Below are 11,418 nucleotides of genomic sequence, written 5' to 3'. Positions count from 1 at the left end.
CCAGCAATAGCCAAGAGAGCTTAGCCGGTGATTGTCACAGGATTATCTATTTCCTTTACCTTTATAGTGATGATTAATGGAGGCATCCTTGAACTCCAAGGAGATGACCTCTTCTTGCCATATAACCTGAAAATTTTCAATCAGCTTTTGTATGAGCAGTGGACCCCCTGTGTTGCAAATCTCAGCTTGAATAGACTAGTCATTTTGTCACATGAAAGGAGCTTAATGGCATTCAAAAAATCTCTTCTTCAGTTGTAAATACAGCTAAAGAGGGATTGATATGATCAATAGCTTCAACATTGATTGATGACAGACTATGGAGGACACTAGGAAAATATTCCCCCATCTCTCCATCTTCATGTCCTTATCCCTGATCAATGAGACTATAATTGTGGTGTACCACAGGTTTTTGGCCTATTAATAGCCTTCATGGCATCATAAAAGCATTTTGGATTGTTACTGTCAGCATAAAATTAAATTCCATTTTCCTTCTTACTGAATTAAGAATAATGCATTCTCTAAACATCATTTGCCTTTGATTTTTGATTATTTCGATTGCATTTTCCAATATAATGAACTACCTTTCTATTACTTTTAAGAAGGGACAACATCATGGAAAAGCAAAATTTAAACTTAATTCATCTTAAAAGATTCTTGACACATACAGGAAGGATATTTTGGAAAATAAGAGGTAGAGTTGTGAATCCATTGAACTGTTCTTAGGAAACAATTTGCAATTAACAACATCCTCATAGTGATAAAATAGCTAACATCTAATGCTTATTATGTTTCAGGTAATTGTTATCTCATCTGATCCTCACAGCAGCTCAGGAGGTAGGTATTGCTATTATCCTCATTCTACAGATGAGGAAATTGAGGAAAACAGGGTCAAGTGATTTGCCCAGAGTCATAAAATTAGTAAGCAGTTAAGGATGGATTTGAACTCAGAATTTTGCTGACTCCAAGTCTGGTGCTCTATCCACTACCCACTCCAGCACCCCACCCCACCCCATGCCTCGCACAGTTGCCTCAATCCTGCAATGAAAGTTACTAAATTTCCCATACCCTTTGTCCCCAAGATTCAATTATAGAGATTTTGACTCCAGAAAGTTATCATTGGCAAGAAAATATCATTCTTTATAAAAAATGGTCATGGTAGCATCAGTTATGATGATATAAAATTGAAAGCAAAATATATGCCCAACAACTGAGGAATGGCTAAACAAATTATAGCATACCACTATAATGGAATATTCTTTAAATATAAGGAAAAAATTCGGAAGGATATGGGAATGCTTATATGAGTAAAGAAAATGCCGTCAAAAGAATAATATACACAGTGACTTCAAAAACAGAACAGTAACAAAACCTTTGACCAAAAAAAAAAACCAGCTAATATTAGCACCAGACACCAAAGTTAGAAGATTCAACTCTCCTTTCTGTTGACAATGATAAACTATTTTCGATGAATGGCATCTGAAGGCAGGGTTGTATGAATACTTCTTATTTTGGTGGCACAAGTAAGAGGTAATAATTTAAAATTGAAATAATCACATGTAAAAATTAAGACAGATTTCCCATATGAAGTAATAAATGGTCAGGTCCCTCCTACCTTACAGCTATTGAGATTATGGCATTCTGCATTCTACTTTATGACTACAAGATGGCAGCATTGTCCAGTCATAGGATTGGGAAGTATGGTTTTTAAAATTTATTTCCAGGATCAAACAGCTAATCCATATCAGAGTTGGGTACAAACCCATGTCTGAACATAGAAATTATCTAATATGTCTTGACATGTAAGTGGAAATTTTTAATTTAATTTAATTTTTAAAAATTATCAATCCAAGGGCTCTTAACTTGGGTTCATAAACTTGTTTCACATACAGCATATGCATAATATATATGCAGATATACACATTGTGTATATGTATATCTATAGCACATACAAATACATATAACAAATACACATCTATATATATGTATCTATATACATAAAGTGATATATACTATATATTTTATATACATATATAAATATTATTCAATTCTACTGTAATCCTATTTTATGTATTTAAAAACTTTTTGCTAATATGTCCATATGTTTGCTATCAAAAGGGATTATTTCACAAAAAAATGATTGAGCCCTTGATTCCAATCCAACTTCCTCAATTTATAAAAGAGGAAAATGATATCCAAAGGGTTAAGGGACTTTTCCAGGATCTAACAAAAAGTCCATAGCAGAGTTGGGTTCAAATCCATGTCTGACTGTAAGTTCAACATTTTTCCTATTATGCTAGACTGTATACCCCAAGGTGGATGGTAGGTTGGGTATCCTAACCCAAAAGTAACCCACATTTCTTAGAAATCAGGGCCAGAAGTACAGGTTTTGTGTTCAGTATTTTCAGCCAAAATATCCTCTCTTCTATCCCCACAAAAACCAGACTGCATCTGGTTATACTTTAGAATGAGGCTTTATGCTCACCAAACTAACTATTCCTATAGTCTATTAACTAAATGACAAATTCTTTAAAGAACTGATTTTAAAACTTCTTCATGCTAGCAGATATGGACAGACAAGATCAGTCATAGGCTAAAACTTGGGAATTTAGCTCCATTCCTAGGGGGTCCTCCAACCAACTTAAGCCAACTTTTCTAAGACCTCTTCATATCTGTACAAAGTGCTGCTCTTTTTCAAATGTAAATAATTTGGTTCCTTAAGGTGATAGAAATAAATACATATGGGTAAGCAAAAATTTTAAAAATCAACTCAAGAAATATCCCTTTCAAATAGAATGTTGAAGACAAACTAATCTAAGGATCACATAGAGAACTAACTGTTCTTAAGATGAATGTGCCTGTTTGAAAACAAAGCAGTAACTAAGGTAACTGTAACTGCAGGACAATATGACCCATAGGTTATTAGCATGTAACTGTTTTTACAATTATGAAGCTTATAACAGAGAAATTATAAATCAAATAACTGTTTAGAGACTACAGGAAAACTAGGGGGTCATCAAAAAGATGGAATTGTTGAATTTCACAACTTGAGTTAAAGATTAGTCACTGCTTATAAGGAAGAACTGATTTGAGCCATGAAGTCAGAGAAGTTATCAGTTTTAAGGTGAGAAAAAAAGAAAGGGGAACTGAGATCAAAAGATGATTGGAAAAAAAACTACAAGAAAAGTCACTTTCAGGAAACAAAGCAAAGGTGACAAGAGTTGTTCTGGAGATGTGCTATTTGCAAGATGAGCACTAAGGGGAGCTTGAGACTTTCCAGAGCTGTGAAAAGAGCTATTTGATCTGAGTCACTACTTTCTAAAATATTCTACAACTGAAAGAAGGGAAACTTGAGGGTAAGGGGGGGGGGGACAGAGGGAAATGTTTCTTTTACTTTCTTTTACTTCTTTCTCCATCTTCAGTTTGAGGAGAAACTTAGAGAGGATCAGAGATTTTAGACTTCCTTTGCTGTGAGAAGAGGTACAATTTTCTGATTAGACAGAATAGAATCTATCCTTATTTGAATAACTGGCTATAGAAATATAGAATATATAGAAACAGAGAAAGAATAGAAAGGTATTCTCTTTCTCCAACATAGCTTCAGTGGGAGTGTTATTTGTCACTTAGAGAAGTGCTTTCTCAGCACCCTTTCAAGGGTAGTTGTGTACTAAAAGAGTTTATTACTGCTTCATTACCTGAAGTATAGCAAAGAAATGATTTTGTCCAGCAGATAAATAGTAAGGAACATAAGGGGAACAGATAATAGAGAGTTTATTTTCCCCATGAGTTGTAGTAGGGTGGTGTGTACCTCAAGTATGGGTGGATCAGAACACTTTGTGTCAATGGCCATGAAAGTGGCTGAAGCAGGTGCAATGGAGAAGGCCTAGAGCTTCATCAGTCATCAAACACACCGCCATCCACTGCATCCTGGACCATTGAAGGTCTTGCCTTTAACTGTCAATCACCCTGGGAGAGTGAGACTGACAACTTTGTGCAGCTCTCCCTTACTTCAATTCATGTGCTGGTCAAGACTAGCATAATGTCATTGATCTTCTTCAAAATATAGAACAAAAAATAGGTTACTCTAAAGAGACCCAGGACAATCATTACCCACCATGTCATTGGTCTTGTTCAAAATATAGAACAAACAATAAATTATTCACTGAAGAGACCCAGGACAATTATCACCCACAATGCCATTGGTCTTCTTCAAAATATAGAACAAACAACAGATTACTCTCTGAAGAGTCCCAGGACATCAAGCCTACCATCCAGAGTCATAGATTGCCCTGGGCACATGGATTTTCCTACTCTTGCACCTCCTTTCTAGATTTCTATAAATGTGGGTCCACTATGCTTTTGTGAGAGAATGTGACCAAAGCTATAATATGACTATAAGTTGGACATTATATTTTGATTATTCCTATTCTTATCTTCTTCTATTGATTAAATGTTAAGATTATGCTTGCTTTTTCTTTTAATTTTGTAAATGTTTTATATTTAAGAATTAATATTATCATGTATTTATAGATCTCATAACCAACAAGAGAGAGAATTAAACATTTTCTCCAATCCTCATGACATCTCCAATCTCTTCAAAATAAGAATTATGAGTAAACAATAAAGTTCAGATCTCTATGGTGTAAGACACCCAAAAGAAATAAAAGCCCAGGGCAGCTATGGGGTGCAGTGGATAGAGCACTGACCCTGGAATCAGGAGGACCTGAGTTCAAATCCAGTCTCAGACACATGATTACCTAGCTGTATGGTCTTGGTCAAGTCACTTAACCCCACTGCCTTACAAAAAATTAAAATCAACAAAAACAACAAACAAAATAAATAAAAGCCCAATGAACTAAAAGCAAAGAAGGCTAATAATCCCTGATTCCCTAATTACTCAAATACCTTTCTTTCACCCACTTATCATCATGCTCTATCAGCATAACTGCACAAGTCAACCTAATGTTTTACAGAAAAAAAAATAACTCTCTATCTCCCTACCTCAGTGTCAAGGAAATCCAAACCACAGAAGGCTATTTAGCTTAGAACAATAGTGTACTAGAGTTTAATCTACAAAAGATCTCAACCAGAGAACTGGGAAACAAAAAAAAAAAAAAAACTGAGACAGACTATATGTGTATAAGTGTGCAGCATTCCACTAAGCCTAAAAAAAAAAGAGTATCCAGATCACAGTTGGGCTAAATTCAGTCCTCTCAGAGAAGTCACTTGAGATAAAGACCAAAACTGGTGAATGATAAACTGTCCAGCATGGGAAGAGTCTGAGATGGTGCTGAGTTATGACCCCAAAAGAAACTGCCTTCAAAGGAGGAATCAGAAATTGTACAGTAGGTAAAACAAGAGAAAAAAGACAAATTCCTAAAGATCCCAGGAATAAGAAAATTCAATTCAAAATCTTGAGCATAAGCATAAACTACTAGAAAGATTGTAATAACAGAATGGTATATTTTATATCATTAATTTAGAGGAAAAAGGTGGGAAAGAAATAACTATATAACTGTATATAGTTTTATATATATAGTTATAACTAAATAACTACACAAAAACAAAAGGGGCACCTAGTGGCACAATGAATAGAATACTGCTCTTAGAGTCAGGAAGACCTGAGTTTAAATATGGCCTCAGACACTTAATGGTTGTGTGACCCTGAGAAAGCCATTAACCCTGTTTACCTCAGTTTCCTCGTCTATAAAATGAGCTGGAGGAAAGAAATGGAAAAATCACTCCAGTATCTTTGTCAAGAAAACCCTAAATGTGGTGACAAAGAATTCAACACAATTGAAATTATGTTGATAAAAACAAGAAAGAAAAAGGACCTAGTAAGTATAATTCCACAACTAGGGAAAGGGATAACAAATGAAAGGGAGGAAAATATAAAGGTTAGTGAAAGAGACTAGATAGTAGCAACATAACCCTAATCTTGGTAGCAATAGGGTTTTTTCTTTTAAAAAAAACAAACTAACTGAAGACAGCTAGTTCTATGTTTACAGAGGAAGAAGGGGAAAAATCCAAATCTGGAGGGAAAAAAATATACGTGTGTCTGTGTGTGTGTGTGTGTGTGTGTGTGTGTGTGTGTGTGTGTGTGTGTATTAGCAATAAAGAGAGACAAGTATAAACCTAATCCTCAAAACTTTAAATGTCAATTGATTAAACAATCCAATAAAATGATGAAGTAACAGATTGGATCAGAAAATAAAATCCCACAATCTGTTGCTTACAAGAAACACATTTTAAAGAAAAACAAAGACATATAAACATGTCCACAGACTGGAACAAAATTTATTATCCATCAGGTGAATCCAAAAAAGCAGCAGTTGTAATCACACTATCAGGCAGAGCCAAAATACACATCCAAAACAGAAAAATGGATAAACAAAGAAACCACATTTTGCTGAAAGGAACCACAGATAGCAAACCAATATCAATATTAAACTCCAACGCTCCAAATGCCTTAGCATAAAGAAAACATTAACTAAACCACAAGAAGACATAGACAATAATACTATAATTGTAGGAGATTTCAAAGTCTCTCTCTCAGTTTTGTGTATGACTAAGAGAAAGATAAAAGGGAAACTATAGAGCTGAACACATTGCTGTAGAAACTTTATTAAAGTGACCGTAGGACTTCTCAACCTGGAATTGCTGATGAATGAGATCAGGAAAAGGGCCAGCAATTCCAACAGTGGTTAAACTAGCCTGAATTTATCCATTTCCTGGTGCCAGAGCTCATATTCATAAGAGAGGACTTATTTCAAGAGCCAGCAAGTGAATTTAATGTAAAGGCTCTAAGCACAGCAACATATGTTTATTCAACTGAATTGAATTGAATTTGGATTCAATATGTTACTTAGATAAGATAAATTCTTGCTTTCATGAGGATATGTCATATCCATAGATCACAAAATCTTAGAAAACTATAAGGGACCTTAGAAGAGTAAGAAATTAAATGACTTTCCCAAGGTCACATAGGTAGTGGGTGACAGAGAGGGTGATTTGAACCCAAGACCTTTAACTCCAAATTCAATTCACTTTCCACCAATTGCATTCAAAATAACAGCTGTTGAATGGGTTAAGTGGTGAACTTGTCCCTATCTTGCAGAAAATTATTACTAGTTTGCTTCCTGGAGATTTCTTTTATCAGCCAAGGAGTGGTTAGTTATAACTGACTCAGAAAACTGGAAACTGAGTGGACTTTAGAGAGACAAGAAGCAGGTATGAGGGAAGAATGGGGAAAGAGTAGAAACTATGGGAGAAATTAAGTCAGGGTGGCAAGATCTGAAAGATGTTTCATAGACACAATAAATATTTGTTAAAATGAATTCACATCTCTGGACAAATAGGTGGTGCAGTGGACAGAATATGAAGCTGGAATGAGGGAGACCTGAGTTCAAATTTGACTTACTAGCTGTGTGATCTTGGGCAAGTCACTTAATCCTGAATGTCTCATCTCCACCCCCCAAAAAAAATCAATTCACATATTAAAGTCTTCACATGTTAGATTCATACTAAGTTCTTGTTGAAATGAATTAAATTAAACTTAGAGTTCAAAGCTTGGTCAGGTGGCCTGCACACTACTATGGTATTTAATAATTGCTCACCAAATTGAATCAAGTTTAAAAGTTACAGATTTTTGAGAGGAAGTAAAATTAATATAGTTTCTCAGACTTTTTTTGGATAGCCACATCAAAGGCTAAGGGACCATTTGTTTGACCCTGAAATTAAGAGTTTGAAAGGAAACTATTATCAATTTGAATGTATCCATTTCTTACTGCCAGGGACCACATCACAAAAAAAAAATACTAATTTCTGTCAGCAAGCTAAACACTTTTAGAGAATAATGCAATCAAGTTTAAAAAAGCATCAACTCTTGAAAAGTTACTATCTCCTGTATCTTGATGTACCACAAATATCTTTCTTCCTGAGGTATGGGAAAGAGGACTTTCCATTATAGTGTAAAGGAAATAGCACTATACTTGGAACAAGAAAGTCTGGGTTCAGGTTCTAGCTTTGCTACTAGCTGGGAAATGACTGAGTCTCATTTTTATCTTTCTTTTTTGTAATTTTATTTATTTTTTCCAATTACATGCAAAGGTAGTTTTCTACATTCATTCTTTTGCAAACTTTTGAGTTCCACATTTTTTCTACCACCCTCCTTTCCCTTCCCCCTCCCCATGACAAGGAATAAATGTATGTAGGTTGTACAATCATATTTAATATATTTCCATATTATTCAAGTTGTGGAAACAGGTCTCATTTTTTGCTCATAGGCCAAATAGGAATGGACATTCTTACCCCATGGAATTCATAAATTTTAAACTTGAAAGCTCTGGAAAAATGTGAACATTCTCCATAAAGTCTCTTCAGGGACTTCTCTGTACCTGTCTCCAAACAGAAAGGAAACTTGTTTGTGCAGCTTCTGGCCTTATAAAACATGCCCATTTGGCTAGGAACTCATTCACCCTCACTTCTCTAATTAGGTCTCTGTCACTGATACTGCATTGGATCCAGGTAAAAATCAGTCTTATCCCTCCTTTCCTCAATATCCAAGTCAGATATTTCCCACCCGTGATGGTACTTCACATAGAATATTGAGGGAGTTCCCATTCATCTGACCAGCAGTAAATTGTACCTTTAGGCCATCAAGTTTCTTTAGGAAAACTAGTTTTTCCAAATTAGTGAGGGTTATTTCTTTCAGCCTCTTGGGTACTGGAACAGGATCTTGGTAATGTAGTTGGGGAAGGGATTCAAGCACTATAACAAGCTTCATTCTAGAATGAAATAGAACTTTGCAATACTAAACATATTCTCCCATACCATGAAAAAGTATTTACAGTTCCTAAAAATTATTCCAGATACATGTTTAAGATTCATGTGGATTATATCCAAAGCATGATATATAACATACAATGATCATGCATCAGACATTTAAACAAAGTAGACCTCATATTTTTATGACATTATCACTCATTTTCTCCAAGGCTTCTTACATACATCAGTTTAGTCACTGACCATAAGCTCCTTTTCCCCTTCTCTCATCTCACAGCCTAACCTTTCCAACTCTCTCCTCCTTTACTGTAGTCTCTGATGAAGAAATGTTCACTAAAGTCAAGCTCTCTATGTGTATTCTTGATTCCAATCTCTACAATATTGCATAGAATTGCATTATCATCTTTGATCTCTCCTTATCTACTGCTTCCTTCCCAGCTGTCTAAAAATTTTGACTAAGTCTTTTCTACTCTTAAAAAAAATAGGGGCGGCTAGGTGGCATAGTGGATAAAGCACCAGCCTTGGAGTCAGTAGTACCTGGGTTCAAATCTGGTCTCAGACACTTAATAATTACCTAGCTGTGTGGCCTTGGTCAAGCAACTTAACCCCATTTGCCTTGCAAAAAAAACCTTAAAAAATAGTTTTTCACTGTATACCCTAACAGCAATATTGGGGTGATGATCAACCTTGATTGACACACTCATTTCATCAGTGCAACAATCAGGGACAATTTTGCAACAGAGAATACCATCTGTATCCAGATAAAGAACCGCGGAGTTTGAACAAAGTCCAAGGACTATTGTTTTTAATTTAGGGAAAAAACTGATATCTTATTGTCTGATCTTGTTATCTCTTATACTTTAAGTTTCTTCCTTAAAGATATGATCTCTCTCTCATCACATTCAATTTGGATCAATGTACAACGTGGAAACAATGCAAAGACTGGCAAATTGCTTTCTGTGGGGGGTGGGGGAGGGAAGTAAGATTGGGGAAAAAATTGTAAAATTCAAAATAAATAAAATCTTTAATTAAAAAACAATTAATTTTTACTATCCCCTTACTGTCACCCTATAATTTTTCATTTTTTCTCCATCAAACGCTATGTCCTTTCTATCCTCTTCTAAACCCTCTGTAATCCAACTTCCAATGCCATCATTCAAGTGAACAGCTCTATACAAAATTACCAAGTTAATGGTTTTTTCTCAGTCCTCATCCTTCCTGACCCCTCTGTAGCTCTTGACACTGTTGGTTATCTTTTGTTCCTAAATTTTCTCTTCTCTTTTTGTTTTTCTGCCATTGTCCTCTAATTGTTTACCTTCAATTTGTCTGATGACTTCTCAGTATCCTCTTCAAAATCATCATTTTCTAACTGTGAATATATTCCCAAGTTTCTGTTCTGGGTCATCTTTTTGTTCTTGCTCTGAACTCTTTCATTTGAGTTCTCATGGATCCAATTATCATCTCTATGCAGGTAATTCATATTCACAAATATATATATGTATTATATATATATAAACACATGCATACAATATATGTATGTGGACATATCTATGGAGAAGCTAGATGGCAGAGTCAGGGCCTGAAATCAGGAAGACTCAAGCATCTTCCCATTTGCCTCAAGTTTCCTCATCTGTAAAATAAGCTAGAGAAGGAAATGGCAAACCCACTCCAGTATCTTTGCCAAGAAAATCTGTCAGTCACAACTGAAATGTCTAAATCACAAGAGAAAATACAGATAAAATATAAACATATTGCCCATTAAGCAATTTGAATTAGTCATTTTTCCCAGCACAATAATAGTTTCCCACAACATTCACATACCAGAACTTGTTCAGTTGTTCCTCAATTGATAGTCATCCTCTTAGTTTCCAGTTTTCTGCCATTGGAAAAAGAGCTGCTATAAATATATTGCTGTGGTTTGTTTTGACATCGCAAACGTTTAACCAATTATTCCTGCTTTGTTAGAGTTCTCTTGTAACAAAATAAAAATGGTTAAGCCAAACTAATAATACAATAGCCTCATATGGAAGTACTTGAAACATTTCACAATTGTAGCACCCCATCTCGCTATTTTTTAAAAGTTAACAGAAATCTATTTTCTCTCTCTGCTACTTCCCACTATACTAAAAAAGAAAAAAGAAAAATAACAATTTCTTGTAACAAATATTTGTTGCAGTCAAGCAGAATAAATTCCCTCAAAGGTGTTTTTGGAAAAATATGTCGGGGCCGCTAGGTGGCGCACTGGACAGAGCATGGGCCTTGGAGTCAGGAGTACCTGAGTTCAAATTCGATCTCAGGCACTTAATAATTACCTAGCTGTGTGGCCCTGGGCAAGCCACTTAACCCTATTTGCCTTGCAAAAAAACTAAAAAAAAAAAAAACTAAAAAACTAAAAAGTGATACATATATACATATGTCTCATTACTTAGTCTAAATCCATGACTTCTCTGTAATGGATGCTTTGTTTCATCATCGATGGTCTAGAGTCATAAATGGTCATTGTATTGATCATAGTACTTTGTTTTCAAGGTATTGTATAAATTGATCTGACTGCTGATTTCACTTTTCAGTTTCAGTCACTATTAGTTTATAAAAGTTTTAATACTGTTCATTTTTATAACATTTATTTAATAGTAC

General features: G+C 35.0%; 1 long non-coding RNA gene across 8 annotated transcripts in view; it reads right to left on the bottom strand.

Annotated features, from left to right (window-relative positions):
• LOC141505998 (uncharacterized) overlaps window positions 1–11,418 on the bottom strand; it is a 285,180-nt gene that overhangs the window by 229,814 nt on the left and 43,948 nt on the right. For 6 of the 8 annotated variants that reach the window (XR_012473742.1, XR_012473741.1, XR_012473740.1 and 3 more), the window contains exon 3: window positions 10,603–10,657. The exons of 1 other annotated variant lie outside the window; for it this stretch is intronic. This is a non-coding gene — a long non-coding RNA (uncharacterized LOC141505998). Of the gene's footprint in view, window positions 1–8,307; window positions 8,394–10,602; window positions 10,658–11,418 lie in introns of all 8 variants that reach the window. One more of the 8 variants, XR_012473743.1, reaches the window with a different exon arrangement.

The sequence above is a fragment of the Macrotis lagotis genome, chromosome 1 (assembly GCF_037893015.1).
Source record: "Macrotis lagotis isolate mMagLag1 chromosome 1, bilby.v1.9.chrom.fasta, whole genome shotgun sequence".
Lineage (NCBI taxonomy): Eukaryota > Metazoa > Chordata > Mammalia > Peramelemorphia > Peramelidae > Macrotis > Macrotis lagotis.
This window is presented reverse-complemented; position numbering and strand designations above follow the sequence as displayed.